The sequence below is a fragment of the Stenella coeruleoalba genome (assembly GCF_951394435.1).
Source record: "Stenella coeruleoalba genome assembly, contig: scaffold_58, whole genome shotgun sequence".
NCBI lineage: Eukaryota > Metazoa > Chordata > Mammalia > Artiodactyla > Delphinidae > Stenella > Stenella coeruleoalba.
Window position 1 is genome coordinate 168,329 of NW_027645882.1, and position 19,025 is coordinate 187,353.

At 44.0% G+C, this 19,025-nt stretch overlaps 1 long non-coding RNA gene across 5 annotated transcripts in view; it reads right to left on the minus strand.

Annotated features, from left to right (window-relative positions):
• The window catches only part of LOC307181492, a 2,017,432-nt gene that overhangs the window by 155,030 nt on the left and 1,843,377 nt on the right, over positions 1-19,025 (minus strand). The window contains exon 8 of one of the 5 annotated variants that reach the window (XR_013826908.1): positions 10,462-10,546. The exons of the other annotated variants lie outside the window; for them this stretch is intronic. This is a non-coding gene — a long non-coding RNA (uncharacterized lncRNA). Of the gene's footprint in view, positions 1-10,461; positions 10,547-19,025 lie in introns of those variants that run through there. 5 annotated transcript variants of the gene reach the window in all.

Here is a 19,025-nt window from a genome sequence, read left to right on the forward strand (position 1 = left end):
ATGCATGTGGAACCCAAGTATGATCAACCATGTGAACGGGAGACGTGTTCAAATATGTCTCAGTTTTCCTCCCCTGGTACTCAGGTGCAACATTCCAGACGCTTTACTAACACTCCCCACTTGGAGAGTCAGCGCCTTTAACCTTCTGTTTGGCCCAGTTTGCAATTTCTGCGGAAGATGAATAGGAATAGCGAGAACCAATGAGAGGCCAGCTGGAAGTGTCTGGACGGGCAAATTTAACTCTCATTTACCACCAGGAAGAGGAATTAACCAAAGGCTCAGCGTGCCGTGCCGGAACCATATTAGGGCCTGAAGCCATCCTGCGGTGTTGCGGCCAGGTCACAAGAAAGCGAGTTGAAGAAACGAGCTCAGGGGCACTGTAATTCACAAACCTGCAGAGTTATAAATGACAGCTATCGTCCAAAAATAGACTGAAGTAAGGCTGCCAAGAGGACTTGAAAGCGGGGCAGAATTGCAGGAAACCGATTTCAGGAGGTAGACTGGAATTGCATTGAAAGCATAGGAAAAGAGGCAGAACGTCCACAATGATGCACTTGGCCAAAAAGGGCGTATGCGTTTTTTCCTGAATATATTCAGGAAAAAACGCATACGCCCTTTTTGGCCAACCAAGCAAGCTTGCAAAGGAAATCTGCACTACAATGAAGTCTCACTTCCCCCCGGTCAAAAGGGCCATCTGAAAAAAGTGTAAAATCCAGAAAGGCAGGACAGGCCATGGAGAACTGGGAGCCTTGTTATGCTGATGGGCGGGATGTAAATTGCCAACAACCACTCGGGAGAATTGTATGTTGTTTCCTGAAACATCTAAAAAACAAAGCAACAGAACCTAGGGCACTTCCACTTATGGTCCTATACCTTAGGGAAATTAAAATAAAAAAGACACAGCCACCCCAAAGTTTGGAACGGCTCTGTTTACAAGAACCTCGTTTACAGTACAAGTTCAACATCGCAAAAAGTGAAAAATGGATAAAGAAGTTGTGGTATTTACTTACAAAGCAATATCACTCAGCAATGAAATCTGTGTCATCAGGCCCTTAGCAGCACAATGAGTGGATTCAGGTATGATGATTCTAACTGAAATAAGTCACACAGAAAAAGAAACATCATAAGATATCAGTAATACACGGAATGGAAACTTGGCTACACAGGAACTGAATTACAGAACAGAACAGGGTCTCAAATTTCGAAAACCAACTTATTCTTGCTTAAGAGTAAAGGTGAGTTGAGGTGCTGCATAAAACCAGAGATTGAAATGAGCGCAGATAAAGTTCCTTAAGTCAAATATGGAATAGACAAGAGCTACTCCTTGCTCAATGAAATGGACTCAACACCGCATATTAAACGCCTAAGAATGTACCTGACTAGTAAGTATCTTAAAACCTATGGATTGCTATGTCTCCGAAAGAGAATCAAGCATGTGTACAGGGGCATAAACGCAGCAGTGATAGGATTGGAGAGGTTCGGTGAGCAAATGAAGACCCTTTGAAGTCATATTGCATGGTACCCATTCCACGGGTCTTAACTCTCCAGGTTTAAGGTATTCTTCCTTCAGCTAAAACATGCATGTGGAACCCAAGTATGATCAACCATGTGAACGGGAGACGTGTTCAAATATGTCTCAGTTTTCCTCCCTGGTACTCGGGTGCAACATTCCAGACGCTTTACTAACACTCTCCCCACTTGGAGAGTCAGCGCCTTTAACCTCCTGTTTGGCCCAGTTTGCAATTTCTGCGGAAGATGAACAGGAATAGCGAGAACCAATGAGAGACTAGCTGGAGGTGTGTGGACGGGCAAATTTAACTCTCATTTCCCACCAGGAAGAGGAAATAACCAAAGGCTCAGCGTGCCGTGCCGGAACCATATTAGGGCCTGAAGCCATCCTGCGGTGTTGCGGCCAGGTCACAAGAAACAAGTTGAAGAAAGGAGCTAAGGGGCACTGTAATTCACAAACCTGCAGAGTTATAAATGACAGCTATCGTCCAAAAATAGACTGAAGTAAGGCTGCCAAGAGGACTTGAAAGTGGGGCAGAATCGCAGGAAACCGATTTCAGGAGGTAGACTGGAATTGCATTGAAAGCATAGGAAAAGAGGCAGAACGTCCACAATGATGCACTTGGCCAAAAAGGGCGTATGCGTTTTTTCCTGAAAAACGCATACGCCCTTTTTGGCCAACCAAGCAAGCTTGCAAAGGAAATCTGCACTACAATGAAGTCTCACTTCCCCCCGGTCAAAAGGGCCATCTGAAAAAAGTGTAAAATCCAGAAAGGCAGGACAGGCCATGGAGAACTGGGAGCCTTGTTATGCTGATGGGCGGGATGTAAATTGCCAACAACCACTCGGGAGAAGTGTATGGTGTTTCCTGAAACATCTAAAAAACAAAGCAACAGAACCTAGGGCACTTCCACTTATGGTCCTATAGCTTAGGGAAATTAAACTCAAAAAGACACAGCCACCCCAAAGTTTGGAACGGCTCTGTTTACAAGAAACTCGTTTACAGTACAAGTTCAACATCGCAGAAAGTGAAAAATGGATAAAGAAGTTGTGGTATTTACTTACAAAGCAATATCACTCAGCAATGAAATCTGTGTCATCAGGCCCTTAGCAGCACAATGAGTGGATTCAGGTATGATGATTCTAACTGAAGTAAGTCACACAGAAAAAGAAACATCATAAGATATCAGTAATACACGGAATGGAAACTTGGCTACACAGGAACTGAATTACAGAACAGAACAGGGTCTCAAATTTAGAAAACCAACTTATGCTTGCTTAAGGGTAAAGGTGAGTTGGGGTGCTGCATAAAACCAGAGATTGAAATGAGCACAGATAAAGTTCCTTAAGCCAAATATGGAATAGACAAGAGCTACTCCTTGCTCAACGAAATGGACTCAACACCCCATATTAAACGCCTAAGAATGTACCTGACTAGTAAGTATCTTAAAACCTATGGATTGCTATGTCTCCGAAAGAGAATCAAGCATGTGTACAGGGGCATAAACGCAGCAGTGATAGGATTGGAGAGGTTCGGTGAGCAAATGAAGACCCTTTGAAGTCATATTGCATGGTACCCATTCCACGGGTTTCAACTACCCAGGTTTTAGGTATTCTTCCTTCAGCTAAAACATGCATGTGGAACCTAGAGTATGATGAACCATGTGATCGGGAGACGTGTTCAAATATGTCTCAGTATTCCTCCCCTGGTACTCGGGTGCAACATTCCAGACGCTTTACTAACACTCTCCCCACTTGGAGAGTCAGCGCCTTTAACCTCCTGTTTGGCCCAGTTTGCAATTTCTGTGGAAGATGAACAGGAATAGCGAGAACCAATGAGAGGCTAGCTGGAGGTGTGTGGACGGGCAAATTTAACTCTCATTTCCCACCAGGAAGAGGAATTAACCAAAGGCTCAGCATGCCGGGCCAGAACCAGATTAGGGCCTGAAGCCATCCTGCGGTGTTGCGGTCAGCTCACAAGAAAGCGAGGTGAAGAAAGGAGCTCAGGGGCACTGTAATTCACAAACCTGCAGAGTTATAAATGACAGCTATCGTCCAAAAATAGACTGAAGTAAGGCTGCCAAGAGGACTTGAAAGCGGGGCAGAATTGCAGGCAACCGTATTCAGGAGGTAGACTGGAATTGCACTGAAAGCATAGGAAAAGAGGCAGAACGTCCACAATGATGCACTTGACCAAAAAGGGCGTATGCGTTTTTTCCTGAATATATTCAGGAAAAAACGCATACGCCCTTTTTGGCCAACCAAGCAAGCTTGCAAAGGAAATCTGCACTACAATGAAGTCTCACTTCCCCCTGGTCAAAAGGGCCATCTGAAAAAAGTGTAAAATCCAGAAAGGCAGGACAGGCCATGGAGAACTGGGAGCCTTGTTATGCTGATGGGCGGGATGTAAATTGCCAACAGACACTCGGGAGAAGTGTATGGTGTTTCCTGAAACATCTAAAAAACAAAGCAACAGAGCCTAGGGTACTTCCACTTATGGTCCTATAGCTTAGGGAAATTAAAATCAAAAAGACACAGCCACCCCAAAGTTTGGGACGCCTCCGTTTACAAGAACCTCGTTTACCGTACAAGTTCAATATCACAGAAAGTGAAAAATGGATAAAGAACTTGTGGTACTTACGTACAATGCAGTATCACTCAGCAGTGAAATCTATGTCATCAGGCCCGTAGCAGCATAATGAGTGGATTCATGTACGATGATTCTAACTGAAATAAGTCACACAGAAAAAGAAACATCATAAGATATCACTAATACACGGAATGTAAACTTGGCTACACAGGAACTGCATTCCAAAACAGAACAGGGTCTCAAATTTAGAAAACCAACTTATGCTTGCTTAAGGGGAAAGGTGAGTTGGGGTGCTGCATAAAACCAGAGATTGAAATGAGCACAGGTAAAGTTCCTTAAGCCAAATATGGAATAGACAAGAGTTACTCCTTGCTCAACGAAATGGAGTCAACACCCCATATTAAACGCCTAAGAATGTACCTGACTAGTAAGTATCTTAAAACCTATGGATTGCTATGTCTCCAAAAGAGAATCAAGCGTGTGTACAGGGGAATAAACGCAGCAGTGATAGGATTGGAGAGGTTCGGTGAGCAAATGAAGACCCTTTGAAGTCATATTGCATGGTACCCATTCCACGGGTCTCAACTCTCCAGGTTTAAGGTATTCTTCCTTCAGCTAAAACATGCATGTGGAACCCAGAGTATGATCAACCATGTGATCGGGAGACGTGTTCAAATATGTCTCAGTTTTCCTCCCCTGGTACTCGGGTGCAACATTCCAGACGCTTTACTAACACTCTCCCGACTTGGAGAGTCAGTCCCTTTAACCTCCTGTTTGGCCCAGTTTGCAATTTCTGCGGAAGATGAACAGGAATAGCGAGAACCAATGAGAGGCTAGCTGGAGGTGTCTGAACGGGCAAATTTAACTCTCATTTCCCACCAGGAAGAGGAATTAACCAAAGGCTCAGCGTGCCATGCCAGAACCAGATTAGGGCCTGAAGCCATCCTGCGGTGTTGCGGGCAGGTCACAAGAAAGCGAGTTGAAGAAAGGAGCTCAGGGGCACTGTAATTCACAAAGCTGCAGAGTTATAAATGACAGCTATCGTCCAAAAATAGACTGAAGTAAGGCTGCCAAGAGGACTTGAAAGCGGGGCAGAATTGCAGGAAACCGATTTCAGGAGGTAGACTGGAATTGCATTGAAAGCATAGGAAAAGAGGCAGAACGTCCACAATGATGCACTTGGCCAAAAAGGGCGTATGCGTTTTTTCCTGAATATATTCAGGAAAAACGCATACGCCCTTTTTGGCCAACCAAGCAAGCTTGCAAAGGAAATCTGCACTACAATGAAGTCTCACTTCCCCCCGGTCAAAAGGGCCATCTGAAAAAAGTGTAAAATCCAGAAAGGCAGGACAGGCCATGGAGAACTGGGAGCCTTGTTATGCTGATGGGCGGGATGTAAATTGCCAACAACCACTCGGGAGAAGTGTATGGTGTTTCCTGAAACATCTAAAAAACAAAGCAACAGAACCTAGGGCACTTCCACTTATGGTCCTATAGCTTAGGGAAATTAAAATCAAAAAGACACAGCCACCCCAAAGTTTGGGACGCCTCTGTTTACAAGAACCTCGTTTACAGTACAAGTTCAACATCGCAGAAAGTGAAAAATGGATAAAGAAGTTGTGGTATTTACTTACAAAGCAATATCACTCAGCAATGAAATCTATGTCATCAGGCCCTTAGCATCACAATGAGTGGATTCAGGTATGATGATTCTAACTGAAATAAGTCACACAGAAAAAGAAACATCGTAAGATATCAGTAATACACGGAATGTAAACTTGGCTACACAGGAACTGAATTACAGAACAGAACAGGGTCTCAAATTTAGAAAACCAACTTATGCTTGCTTAAGGGTAAAGGTGAGTTGGGGTGCTGCATAAAACCAGAGATTGAAATGAGCACAGATAAAGTTCCTTAAGTCAAATATGGAATAGACAAGAGCTACTCCTTGCTCAACGAAATGGACTCAACATCGCATATTAAACGCCTAAGAATGTACCTGACTAGTAAGTATCTTAAAACCTATGGATTGCTATGTCTCCGAAAGAGAATCAAGCATGTGTACAGGGGCATAAACGCAGCAGTGATAGGATTGGAGAGGTTCGGTGAGCAAATGAAGACCCTTTGAAGTCATATTGCATGGTACCCATTCCACGGTCTTAACTCTCCAGGTTTAAGGTATTCTTCCTTCAGCTAAAACATGCATGTGGAACCCAAGTATGATCAACCATGTGAACGGGAGACGTGTTCAAATATGTCTCAGTTTTCGTACCCTGGTACTCGGGTGCAACATTCCAGACGCTTTACTAACACTCTCCCCACTTGGAGAGTCAGCGCCTTTAACTTCCTGTTTGGCCCAGTTTGCAATTTCTGCGGAAGATGAACAGGAATAGCGAGAACCAATGAGAGACTAGCTGGAGGTGTGTGGACGGGCAAATTTAACTCTCATTTCCCACCAGGAAGAGGAAATAACCAAAGACTCAGCGTGCCATGCCGGAACCAGATTAGGTCCTGAAGCCATCCTGCGGTGTTGCGGCCAGGTCACAAGAAAGCGAGTTGAAGAAAGGAGCTCAGGGGCACTGTAATTCACAAACCTGCAGAGTTATAAATGACAGCTATCGTCCAAAAATAGACTGAAGTAAGGCTGCCAAGAGGACTTGAAAGCGGGGCAGAATTGCAGGAAACCGATTTCAGGAGGTAGACTGGAATTGCATTGAAAGCATAGGAAAAGAGGCAGAACGTCCACAATGATGCACTTGGCCAAAAAGGGCGTATGCGTTTTTTCCTGAATATATTCAGGAAAAAACGCATACGCCCTTTTTGGCCAACCAAGCAAGCTTGCAAAGGAAATCTGCACTACAATGAAGTCTCACTTCCCCCCGGTCAAAAGGGCCATCTGAAAAAAGTGTAAATTCCAGAAAGGCAGGACAGGCCATGGAGAACTGGGAGCCTTGTTATGCTGATGGGCGGGACGTAAATTGCCAACAACCACTCCGGAGAAGTGTATAGTGTTTCCTGAAACATCTAAAAAACAAAGCAACAGAGCCTAGGGCACTTTCACTTATGGTCCTATAGCTTAGGGAAATTAAATCAAAAAGACACAGCCACCCCAAAGTTTGGGACGCCTCCGTTTACAAGAACCTCTTTTACCGTACAAGTTCAATATCACAGAAAGTGAAAAATGGATAAAGAACTTGTGGTACTTACGTACAATGCAGTATCACTCAGCAATGAAATCTATGTCATCAGGCCCGTAGCAGCACAATGAGTGGATTCAGGTACGATGATTCTAACTGAAATAAGTCACACAGAAAAAGAAACATCATAAGATATCACTAATACACGGAATGTAAACTTGGCTACACAGGAACTGCATTCCAAAACAGAACAGGGTCTCAAATTTAGAAAACCAACTTATGCTTGCTTAAGGGGAAAGGTGAGTTGGGGTGCTGCATAAAACCAGAGATTGAAATGAGCACAGATAAAGTTCCTTAAGCCAAATATGGAATAGACAAGAGCTACTCCTTGCTCAACGAAATGGACTCAACACCCCATATTAAACGCCTAAGAATGTACCTGACTAGTAAGTATCTTAAAACCTATGGATTGCTATGTCTCCAAAAGAGAATCAAGCGTGTGTACAGGGGCATAAACGCAGCAGTGATAGGATTGGAGAGGTTCGGTGAGCAAATGAAGACCCTTTGAAGTCATATTGCATGGTACCCATTCCACGGGTCTCAACTCTCCAGGTTTAAGGTATTCTTCCTTCAGCTAAAACATGCATGTGGAACCCAGAGTATGATCAACCATGTGAACGGGAGACGTGTTCAAATATGTCTCAGTTTTCCTCCCCTGGTACTCAGGTGCAACATTCCAGACGCTTTACTAACACTCTCCCGACTTGGAGAGTCAGTCCCTTTAACCTCCTATTTGGCCCAGTTTGCAATTTCTGCGGAAGATGAACAGGAATAGCGAGAACCAATGAGAGACTAGCTGGAGGTGTGTGAACGGGCAAATTTAACTCTCATTTCCCACCGGGAAGAGGAATTAACCAAAGGCTCAGCATGCCGGGCCGGAACCAGATTAGGGCCTGAAGCCATCCTGCGGTGTTGCGGCCAGGTCACAAGAAAGCGAGTTGAAGAAAGGAGCTCAGGGGCACTGTAATTCACAAACCTGCAGAGTTATAAATGACAGCTATCGTCCAAAAATATACTGAAGTAAGGCTGCCAAGAGGACTTGAAAGCGGGTCAGAATTGCAGGAAACCGATTTCAGGAGGTAGACTGAAATTGCATTGAAAGCATAGGAAAAGAGGCAGAACGTCCACAATGATGCACTTGGCCAAAAAGGGCGTATGCGTTTTTTCCTGAATATATTCAGGAAAAAACGTATACGCACTTTTTGGCCAACCAAGCAAGCTTGCAAAGGAAATGTGCACTACAATGAAGTCTCACTTCCCCCCGGTCAAAAGGGCCATCTGAAAAAAGTGTAAAATCCAGAAAGGCAGGACAGGCCATGGAGAACTGGGAGCCTTGTTATGCTGATGGGCGGGATGTAAATTGCCAACAACCACTCGGGAGAAGTGTATGGTGTTTCCTGAAACATCTAAAAAACAAAGCAACAGAACCTAGGGCACTTCCACTTATGGTCCTATACATTAGGGAAATTAAAATCAAAAAGACACAGCCACCCCAAAGTTTGGAACGGCTCTGTTTACAAGAACCTCGTTTACAGTACAAGTTCAACATCGCAGAAAGTGAAAAATGGATAAAGAAGTTGTGGTATTTACTTACAAAGCAATATCACTCAGCAATGAAATCTGTGTCATCAGGCCCTTAGCAGCACAATGAGTGGATTCAGGTATGATGATTCTAACTGAAATAAGTCACACAGAAAAAGAAACTTCATAAGATATCAGTAATACACGGAATGTAAACTTGGCTACACAGGAACTGAATTACAGAACAGAACAGGGTCTCAAATTTAGAAAACCAACTTATGCTTGCTTAAGGGTAAAGGTGAGTTGGGGTGCTGCATAAAACCAGAGATTGAAATGAGCACAGATAAAGTTCCTTAAGTCAAATATGGAATAGACAAGAGCTACTCCTTGCTCAACGAAATGGACTCAACACCGCATATTAAACGCCTAAGAATGTACCTGACTAGTAAGTATCGTAAAACCTATGGATTGCTAAGTCTCCGAAAGAGAATCAAGCATGTGTACAGGGGCATAAACGCAGCAGTGATAGGATTGGAGAGGTTCGGTGAGCAAATGAAGACCCTTTGAAGTCATATTGCATGGTACCCATTCCACGGGTCTCAACTCTCCAGGTTTAAGGTATTCTTCCTTCAGCTAAAACATGCATGTGGAACCCAAGTATGATCAACCATGTGAACGGGAGACGTGTTCAAATATGTCTCAGTTCTCCTCCCCTGGTACTCGGGTGTAACATTCCAGACGCTTTACTAACACTCTCCCCACTTGGAGAGTCAGCGCCTTTAACCTCCTGTTTGGCCCAGTTTGCAATTTCTGCGGAAGATGAACAGGAATAGCGAGAACCAATGAGAGACTAGCTGGAGGTGTCTGGACGGGCAAATTTAACTCTCATTTCCCACCAGGAAGAGGAATTAACCAAAGGCTCAGCGTGCCATGCCGGAACCAGATTAGGTCCTGAAGCCATCCTGCGGTGTTGCGGCCAGGTCACAAGAAAGCGAGTTGAAGAAAGGAGCTCAGGGGCACTGTAATTCACAAACCTGCAGAGTTATAAATGACAGCTATCGTCCAAAAATAGACTGAAGTAAGGCTGCCAAGAGGACTTGAAAGCGGGGCAGAATTGCAGGAAACCGATTTCAGGAGGTAGACTGGAATTGCATTGAAAGCATAGGAAAAGAGGCAGAACGTCCACAATGATGCACTTGGCCAAAAAGGGCGTATGCGTTTTTTCCTGAATATATTCAGGAAAAAACGCATACGCCCTTTTTGGCCAACCAAGCAAGCTTGCAAAGGAAATCTGCACTACAATGAAGTCTCACTTCCCCCCGGTCAAAAGGGCCATCTGAAAAAAGTGTAAATTCCAGAAAGGCAGGACAGGCCATGGAGAACTGGGAGCCTTGTTATGCTGATGGGCGGGACGTAAATTGCCAACAACCACTCCGGAGAAGTGTATAGTGTTTCCTGAAACATCTAAAAAACAAAGCAACAGAGCCTAGGGCACTTTCACTTATGGTCCTATAGCTTAGGGAAATTAAATCAAAAAGACACAGCCACCCCAAAGTTTGGGACGCCTCCGTTTACAAGAACCTCTTTTACCGTACAAGTTCAATATCACAGAAAGTGAAAAATGGATAAAGAACTTGTGGTACTTACGTACAATGCAGTATCACTCAGCAATGAAATCTATGTCATCAGGCCCGTAGCAGCACAATGAGTGGATTCAGGTACGATGATTCTAACTGAAATAAGTCACACAGAAAAAGAAACATCATAAGATATCACTAATACACGGAATGTAAACTTGGCTACACAGGAACTGCATTCCAAAACAGAACAGGGTCTCAAATTTAGAAAACCAACTTATGCTTGCTTAAGGGGAAAGGTGAGTTGGGGTGCTGCATAAAACCAGAGATTGAAATGAGCACAGATAAAGTTCCTTAAGCCAAATATGGAATAGACAAGAGCTACTCCTTGCTCAACGAAATGGACTCAACACCCCATATTAAACGCCTAAGAATGTACCTGAATAGTAAGTATCTTAAAACCTATGGATTGCTATGTCTCCAAAAGAGAATCAAGCGTGTGTACAGGGGCATAAACGCAGCAGTGATAGGATTGGAGAGGTTCGGTGAGCAAATGAAGACCCTTTGAAGTCATATTGCATGGTACCCATTCCACGGGTCTCAACTCTCCAGGTTTAAGGTATTCTTCCTTCAGCTAAAACATGCATGTGGAACCCAGAGTATGATCAACCATGTGAACGGGAGACGTGTTCAAATATGTCTCAGTTTTCCTCCCCTGGTACTCAGGTGCAACATTCCAGACGCTTTACTAACACTCTCCCGACTTGGAGAGTCAGTCCCTTTAACCTCCTATTTGGCCCAGTTTGCAATTTCTGCGGAAGATGAACAGGAATAGCGAGAACCAATGAGAGACTAGCTGGAGGTGTGTGAACGGGCAAATTTAACTCTCATTTCCCACCGGGAAGAGGAATTAACCAAAGGCTCAGCATGCCGGGCCGGAACCAGATTAGGGCCTGAAGCCATCCTGCGGTGTTGCGGCCAGGTCACAAGAAAGCGAGTTGAAGAAAGGAGCTCAGGGGCACTGTAATTCACAAACCTGCAGAGTTATAAATGACAGCTATCGTCCAAAAATATACTGAAGTAAGGCTGCCAAGAGGACTTGAAAGCGGGTCAGAATTGCAGGAAACCGATTTCAGGAGGTAGACTGAAATTGCATTGAAAGCATAGGAAAAGAGGCAGAACGTCCACAATGATGCACTTGGCCAAAAAGGGCGTATGCGTTTTTTCCTGAATATATTCAGGAAAAAACGTATACGCACTTTTTGGCCAACCAAGCAAGCTTGCAAAGGAAATGTGCACTACAATGAAGTCTCACTTCCCCCCGGTCAAAAGGGCCATCTGAAAAAAGTGTAAAATCCAGAAAGGCAGGACAGGCCATGGAGAACTGGGAGCCTTGTTATGCTGATGGGCGGGATGTAAATTGCCAACAACCACTCGGGAGAAGTGTATGGTGTTTCCTGAAACATCTAAAAAACAAAGCAACAGAACCTAGGGCACTTCCACTTATGGTCCTATACATTAGGGAAATTAAAATCAAAAAGACACAGCCACCCCAAAGTTTGGAACGGCTCTGTTTACAAGAACCTCGTTTACAGTACAAGTTCAACATCGCAGAAAGTGAAAAATGGATAAAGAAGTTGTGGTATTTACTTACAAAGCAATATCACTCAGCAATGAAATCTGTGTCATCAGGCCCTTAGCAGCACAATGAGTGGATTCAGGTATGATGATTCTAACTGAAATAAGTCACACAGAAAAAGAAACTTCATAAGATATCAGTAATACACGGAATGGAAACTTGGCTACACAGGAACTGAATTACAGAACAGAACAGGGTCTCAAATTTAGAAAACCAACTTATGCTTGCTTAAGGGTAAAGGTGAGTTGGGGTGCTGCATAAAACCAGAGATTGAAATGAGCACAGATAAAGTTCCTTAAGTCAAATATGGAATAGACAAGAGCTACTCCTTGCTCAACGAAATGGACTCAACACCGCATATTAAACGCCTAAGAATGTACCTGACTAGTAAGTATCGTAAAACCTATGGATTGCTAAGTCTCCGAAAGAGAATCAAGCATGTGTACAGGGGCATAAACGCAGCAGTGATAGGATTGGAGAGGTTCGGTGAGCAAATGAAGACCCTTTGAAGTCATATTGCATGGTACCCATTCCACGGGTCTCAACTCTCCAGGTTTAAGGTATTCTTCCTTCAGCTAAAACATGCATGTGGAACCCAAGTATGATCAACCATGTGAACGGGAGACGTGTTCAAATATGTCTCAGTTCTCCTCCCCTGGTACTCGGGTGTAACATTCCAGACGCTTTACTAACACTCTCCCCACTTGGAGAGTCAGCGCCTTTAACCTCCTGTTTGGCCCAGTTTGCAATTTCTGCGGAAGATGAACAGGAATAGCGAGAACCAATGAGAGACTAGCTGGAGGTGTCTGGACGGGCAAATTTAACTCTCATTTCCCACCAGGAAGAGGAATTAACCAAAGGCTCAGCGTGCCGTGCCGGAACCATATTAGGGCCTGAAGCCATATTGCGGTGTTGCGGCCAGGTCACAAGAAAGCGAGTTGAAGAAACGAGCTCAGGGGCACTGTAATTCACAAACCTGCAGAGTTATAAATGACAGCTATCGTCCAAAAATAGACTGAAGTAAGGCTGCCAAGAGGACTTGAAAGCGGGGCAGAATTGCAGGAAACCGATTTCAGGAGGTAGACTGGAATTGCATTGAAAGCATAGGAAAAGAGGCAGAACGTCCACAATGATGCACTTGGCCAAAAAGGGCGTATGCGTTTTTTCCTGAATATATTCAGGAAAAAACGCATACGCCCTTTTTGGCCAACCAAGCAAGCTTGCAAAGGAAATCTGCACTACAATGAAGTCTCACTTCCGCCCGGTCAAAAGGGCCATCTGAAAAAAGTGTAAAATCCAGAAAGGCAGGACAGGCCATGGAGAACTGGGAGCCTTGTTATGCTGATGGGCGGGATGTAAATTGCCAACAACCACTCGGGAGAAGTGTATGGTGTTTCCTGAAACATCTAAAAAACAAAGCAACAGAGCCTAGGGCACTTCCACTTATGGTCCTATAGCTTAGGGAAATTAAAATCAAAAAGACACAGCCACCCCAAAGTTTGGGACGCCTCCGTTTACAAGAACCTCGTTTACCGTACAAGTTCAATATCACAGAAAGTGAAAAATGGATAAAGAACTTGTGGTACTTACGTACAATGCAGTATCACTCAGCAATGAAATCTATGTCATCAGGCCCGTAACAGCATAATGAGTGGATTCAGGTACGATGATTCTAACTGAAATAAGTCACACAGAAAAAGAAACATCATAAGATATCACTAATACACGGAATGTAAACTTGGCTACACAGGAACTGCATTCCAAAACAGAACAGGGTCTCAAATTTAGAAAACCAACTTATGCTTGCTTAAGGGGAAAGGTGAGTTGGGGTGCTGCATAAAACCAGAGATTGAAATGAGCACAGATAAAGTTCCTTAAGCCAAATATGGAATAGACAAGAGCTACTCCTTGCTCAACGAAATGGACTCAACACAGCATATTAAACGCCTAAGAATGTACCTGACTAGTAAGTATCTTAAAACCTATGGATTGCTATGTCTCCGAAAGAGAATCAAGCATGTGTACAGGGGCATAAACGCAGCAGTGATAGGATTGGAGAGGTTCGGTGAGCAAATGAAGACCCTTTGAAGTCATATTGCATGGTACCCATTCCAAGGGTCTCAACTCTCCAGGTTTAAGGTATTCTTTCTTCAGCTAAAACATGCATGTGGAACCCAGAGTATGATCAACCATGTGATCGGGAGACGTGTTCAAATATGTCTCAGTTTTCGTACCCTGGTACTCGGGTGCAACATTCCACACGCTTTACTAACACTCTCCCCACTTGGAGAGTCAGTCCCTTTAACCTCATGTTTGGCCCAGTTTGCAATTTCTGCGGAAGATGAACAGGAATAGCGAGAACCAATGAGAGACTAGCTGGAGGTGTCTGGACGGGCAAATTTAACTCTCATTTCCCACCAGGAAGAGGAATTAACCAAAGGCTCAGCATGCCGGGCCGGAACCAGATTAGGGCCTGAAGCCATCCTGCGGTGTTGCGGCCAGCTCAAAAGAAAGCGAGTTGAAGAAAGGAGCTCAGGGGCACTGTAATTCACAAACCTGCAGAGTTATAAATGACAGCTATCGTCCAAAAATAGACTGAAGTAAGGCTGCCAAGAGGACTTGAAAGCGGGGCAGAATTGCAGGAAACCGATTTCAGGAGGTAGACTGGAATTGCACTGAAAGCATAGGAAAAGAGGCAGAACGTCCACAATGATGCACTTGGCCAAAAAGGGCGTATGCGTTTTTTCCTGAATATATTCAGGAAAAAACGCATACGCCCTTTTTGGCCAACCAAGCAAGCTTGCAAAGGAAATCTGCACTACAATGAAGTCTCACTTCCCCCCGGTCAAAAGGGCCATCTGAAAAAAGTGTAAAATCCAGAAAGGCAGGACAGGCCATGGAGAACTGGGAGCCTTGTTATGCTGATGGGCGGGATGTAAATTGCCAACAACCACTCGGGAGAAGTGTATGGTGTTTCCTGAAACATCTAAAAAACAAAGCAACAGAGCCTAGGGCACTGCCACTTATGGTCCTATAGCTTAGGGAAATTAAAATCAAAAAGACACAGCCACCCCAAAGTTTGGGACGCCTCTGTTTACAAGAACCTCGTTTACAGTACAAGTTCAACATCGCAGAAAGTGAAAAATGGATAAAGAAGTTGTGGTATTTACTTACAAAGCAATATCACTCAGCAATGAAATCTATGTCATCAGGCCCTTAGCATCACAATGAGTGGATTCAGGTATGATGATTCTAACTGAAATAAGTCACACAGAAAAAGAAACATCATAAGATATCAGTAATACACGGAATGTAAACTTGGCTACACAGGAACTGAATTACAGAACAGAACAGGGTCTCAAATTTAGAAAAACAACTTATGCTTGCTTAAGGGTAAAGGTGAGTTGGGGTGCTGCATAAAACCAGAGATTGAAATGAGCACAGATAAAGTTCCTTAAGTCAAATATGGAATAGACAAGAGCTACTCCTTGCTCAACGAAATGGACTCAACACCGCATATTAAACGCCTAAGAATGTACCTGACTAGTAAGTATCGTAAAACCTATGGATTGCTATGTCTCCAAAAGAGAATCAAGCATGTGTACAGGGGCATAGACGCAGCAGTGATAGGATTGGAGAGGTTCGGTGAGCAAATGAAGACCCTTTGAAGTCATATTGCATGGTACCCATTACACGGGTCTCAACTCTCCAGGTTTAAGGTATTCTTCCTTCAGCTAAAACATGCATGTGGAACCCAAGTATGATCAACCATGTGAACGGGAGACGTGTTCAAATATGTCTCAGTTTTCCTCCCCTGGTACTCGGGTGCAACATTCCAGACGCTTTACTAACACTCTCCCCACTTGGAGAGTCAGCGCCTTTAACCTCCTGTTTGGCCCAGTTTGCAATTTCTGCGGAAGATGAACAGGAATAGCGAGAACCAATGAAAGGCTAGCTGGAGGTGTCTGGATGGGCAAATTTAACTCTCATTTCCCACCAGGAAGAGGAAATAACCAAAGGCTCAGCGTGCCGTACCGGAGCCAGATTAGGGCCTGAAGTCATCCTGCGGTGTTGCGGCCAGCTCAAAAGAAAGCTAGTTGAAGAAAGGAGCTCAGGGGCACTGTAATTCAGAAACCTGCAGAGTTATAAATGACAGCTATCGTCCAAAAATAGACTGAAGTAAGGCTGCCAAGTGGACTTGAAAGCCGGGCAGAATTGCAGGAAACCAATTTCAGGAGGTAGACTGGAATTGCATTGAAAGCATAGGAAAAGAGGCAGAACGTCCACAATGATGCACTTCGCCAAAAAGGGCGTATGCGTTTTTTCCTGAATATATTCAGGAAAAAACGCATACGCCCTTTTTGGCCAACCAAGCAAGCTTGCAAAGGAAATGTGCACTACAATGAAGTCTCACTTCCCCCCGGTCAAAAGGGCCATCTGAAAAATGTGTAAAATCCAGAAAGGCAGGACAGGCCATGGAGAACTGGGAGCCTTGTTATGCTGATGGGCGGGATGTAAATTGCCAACAACCACTCGGGAGAAGTGTATGGTGTTTCCTGAAACATCTAAAAAACAAAGCAACAGAGCCTAGGGCACTTCCACTTATGGTCCTATAGCTTAGGGAAATTAAAATCAAAAAGACACAGCCACCTCAAAGTTTGGGACGCCTCTGTTTACAAGAACCTCGTTTACCGTACAAGTTCAATATCACAGAAAGTGAAAAATGGATAAAGAACTTGTGGTACTTACGTACAATGCAGTATCACTCAGCAATGAAATCTATGTCATCAGGCCCGTAGCAGCATAATGAGTGGATTCAGGTACGATGATTCTAACTGAAATAATTCACACAGAAAAAGAAACATCATAAGATATCACTAATACACGGAATGTAAACTTGGCTACACAGGAACTGAATTCCAAAACAGAACAGGTTCTCAAATTTAGAAAACCAACTTATGCTTGCTTAAGGGGAAAGGTGAGTTGGGGTGCTGCATAAAACCAGAGATTGAAATGAGCACAGATAAAGTTCCTTAAGCCAAATATGGAATAGACAAGAGCTACTCCTTGCTCAACGAAATGGACTCAACACCGCATATTAAACGCCTAAGAATGTACCTGACTAGTAAGTATCTTAAAACCTATGGATTGCTATGTCTCCGAAAGAGAATCAAGCATGTGTACAGGGGCATAAACGCAGCAGTGATAGGATTGGAGAGGTTCGGTGAGCAAATGAAGACCCTTTGAAGTCATATTGCATGGTACCCATTCCACGGGTTTCAACTACCCAGGTTTTAGGTATTCTTCCTTCACCTAAAACATGCATGTGGAACCCAGAGTATGATGAACCATGTGATCGGGAGACGTGTTCAAATATGTCTCAGTTTTCCTCCCCTGGTACTCGGGTGCAACATTCCAGACGCTTTACTAACACTCTCCCCACTTGGAGAGTCAGTCCCTTTAACCTCCTGTTTGGCCCAGTTTGCAATTTCTGCGGAAGATGAACAGGAATAGTGAGAACCAATGAGAGGCTAGCTGGAGGTGTCTGGACGGGCAAATTTAACTCTCATTTCCCACCAGGAAGAGGAATTAACCAAAGGCTCAGCATGCCGGGCCGGAACCAGATTAGGGCCTGAAGCCATCCTGCGGTATTGCGGCCAGCTCAAAAGAAAGCGAGTTGAAGAAAGGAGCTCAGGGGCACTGTAATTCACAAACCTGCAGAGTTATAAATGACAGCTATCGTCCAAAAATAGACTGAAGTAAGGCTGCCAAGAGGACTTGAAAGCGGGGCAGAATTGCAGGAAACCGATTTCAGGAGGTAGACTGGAATTGCATTGAAAGCATAGGAAAAGAGGCAGAACGTCCACAATGATGCACTTGGCCAAAAAGGGCGTATGCGTTTTTTCCTGAATATATTCAGGAAAAAATGCATACGCCCTTTTTGGCCAACCAAGCAAGCTTGCAAAGGAAATCTGCACTACAATGAAGTCTCACTTCCCCCCGGTCAAAAGGGCCATCTGAAAAAAGTGTAAAATCCAGAAAGGCAACAGGCCATGGAGAACTGGGAGCCTTGTTATGTTGAAGGGCGGGATGTAAATTGCCAACAGACACTCGGGAGAAGTGTATGGTGTTTCCTGAAACATCTAAAAAACAAAGCAACAGAGCCTAGGGCACTTCCACTTATGGTCCTATAGCTTAGGGAAATTAAAATCAAAAAGACACAGCCACCCCAAAGTTTCGGACGCCTCTGTTTACAAGAACCTCGTTTACAGTACAATTTCAACATCGCAGAAAGTGAAAAATGGATAAAGAACTTGTGGTACTTACGTACAATGCAGTATCACTCAGCAATGAAATCTATGTCATCAGGCCCGTAGCAGCATAATGAGTAGATTCAGGTACGATGATTCTAACTGAAATAAGTCACACAGAAAAAGAAACATCATAAGATATCACTAATACACGGAATGTAAACTTGGCTACACAGGAACTGAATTCCAAAACAGAACAGGTTCTCAAATTTAGAAAACCAACTTATGCTTGCTTAAGGGGAAAGGTGAGTTGGGGTGCTGCATAAAACCAGAGATTGAAATGAGCACAGATAAAGTTCCTTAAGCCAAATATGGAATAGACAAGAGCTACTCCTTGCTCAACGAAATGGACTCAACACCGCATATTAAACGCCTAAGAATGTACCTGACTTGTAAGTATCTTAAAACCTATGGATTGCTATGTCTCCGAAAGAGAATCAAGCATGTGTACAGGGGCATAAACGCAGCAGTGATAGGATTGGAGAGGTTCGGTGAGCAAATGAAGACCCTTTGAAGTCATATTGCATGGTACCCATTCCAAGGGTTTCAACTACCCAGGTTTAAGGTATTCTTCCTTCAGCTAAAACATGCATGTGGAACCTAGAGTATGATGAACCATGTGATCGGGAGACGTGTTCAAATATGTCTCAGTTTTCCTCCCCTGGTACTCGGGTGCAACAT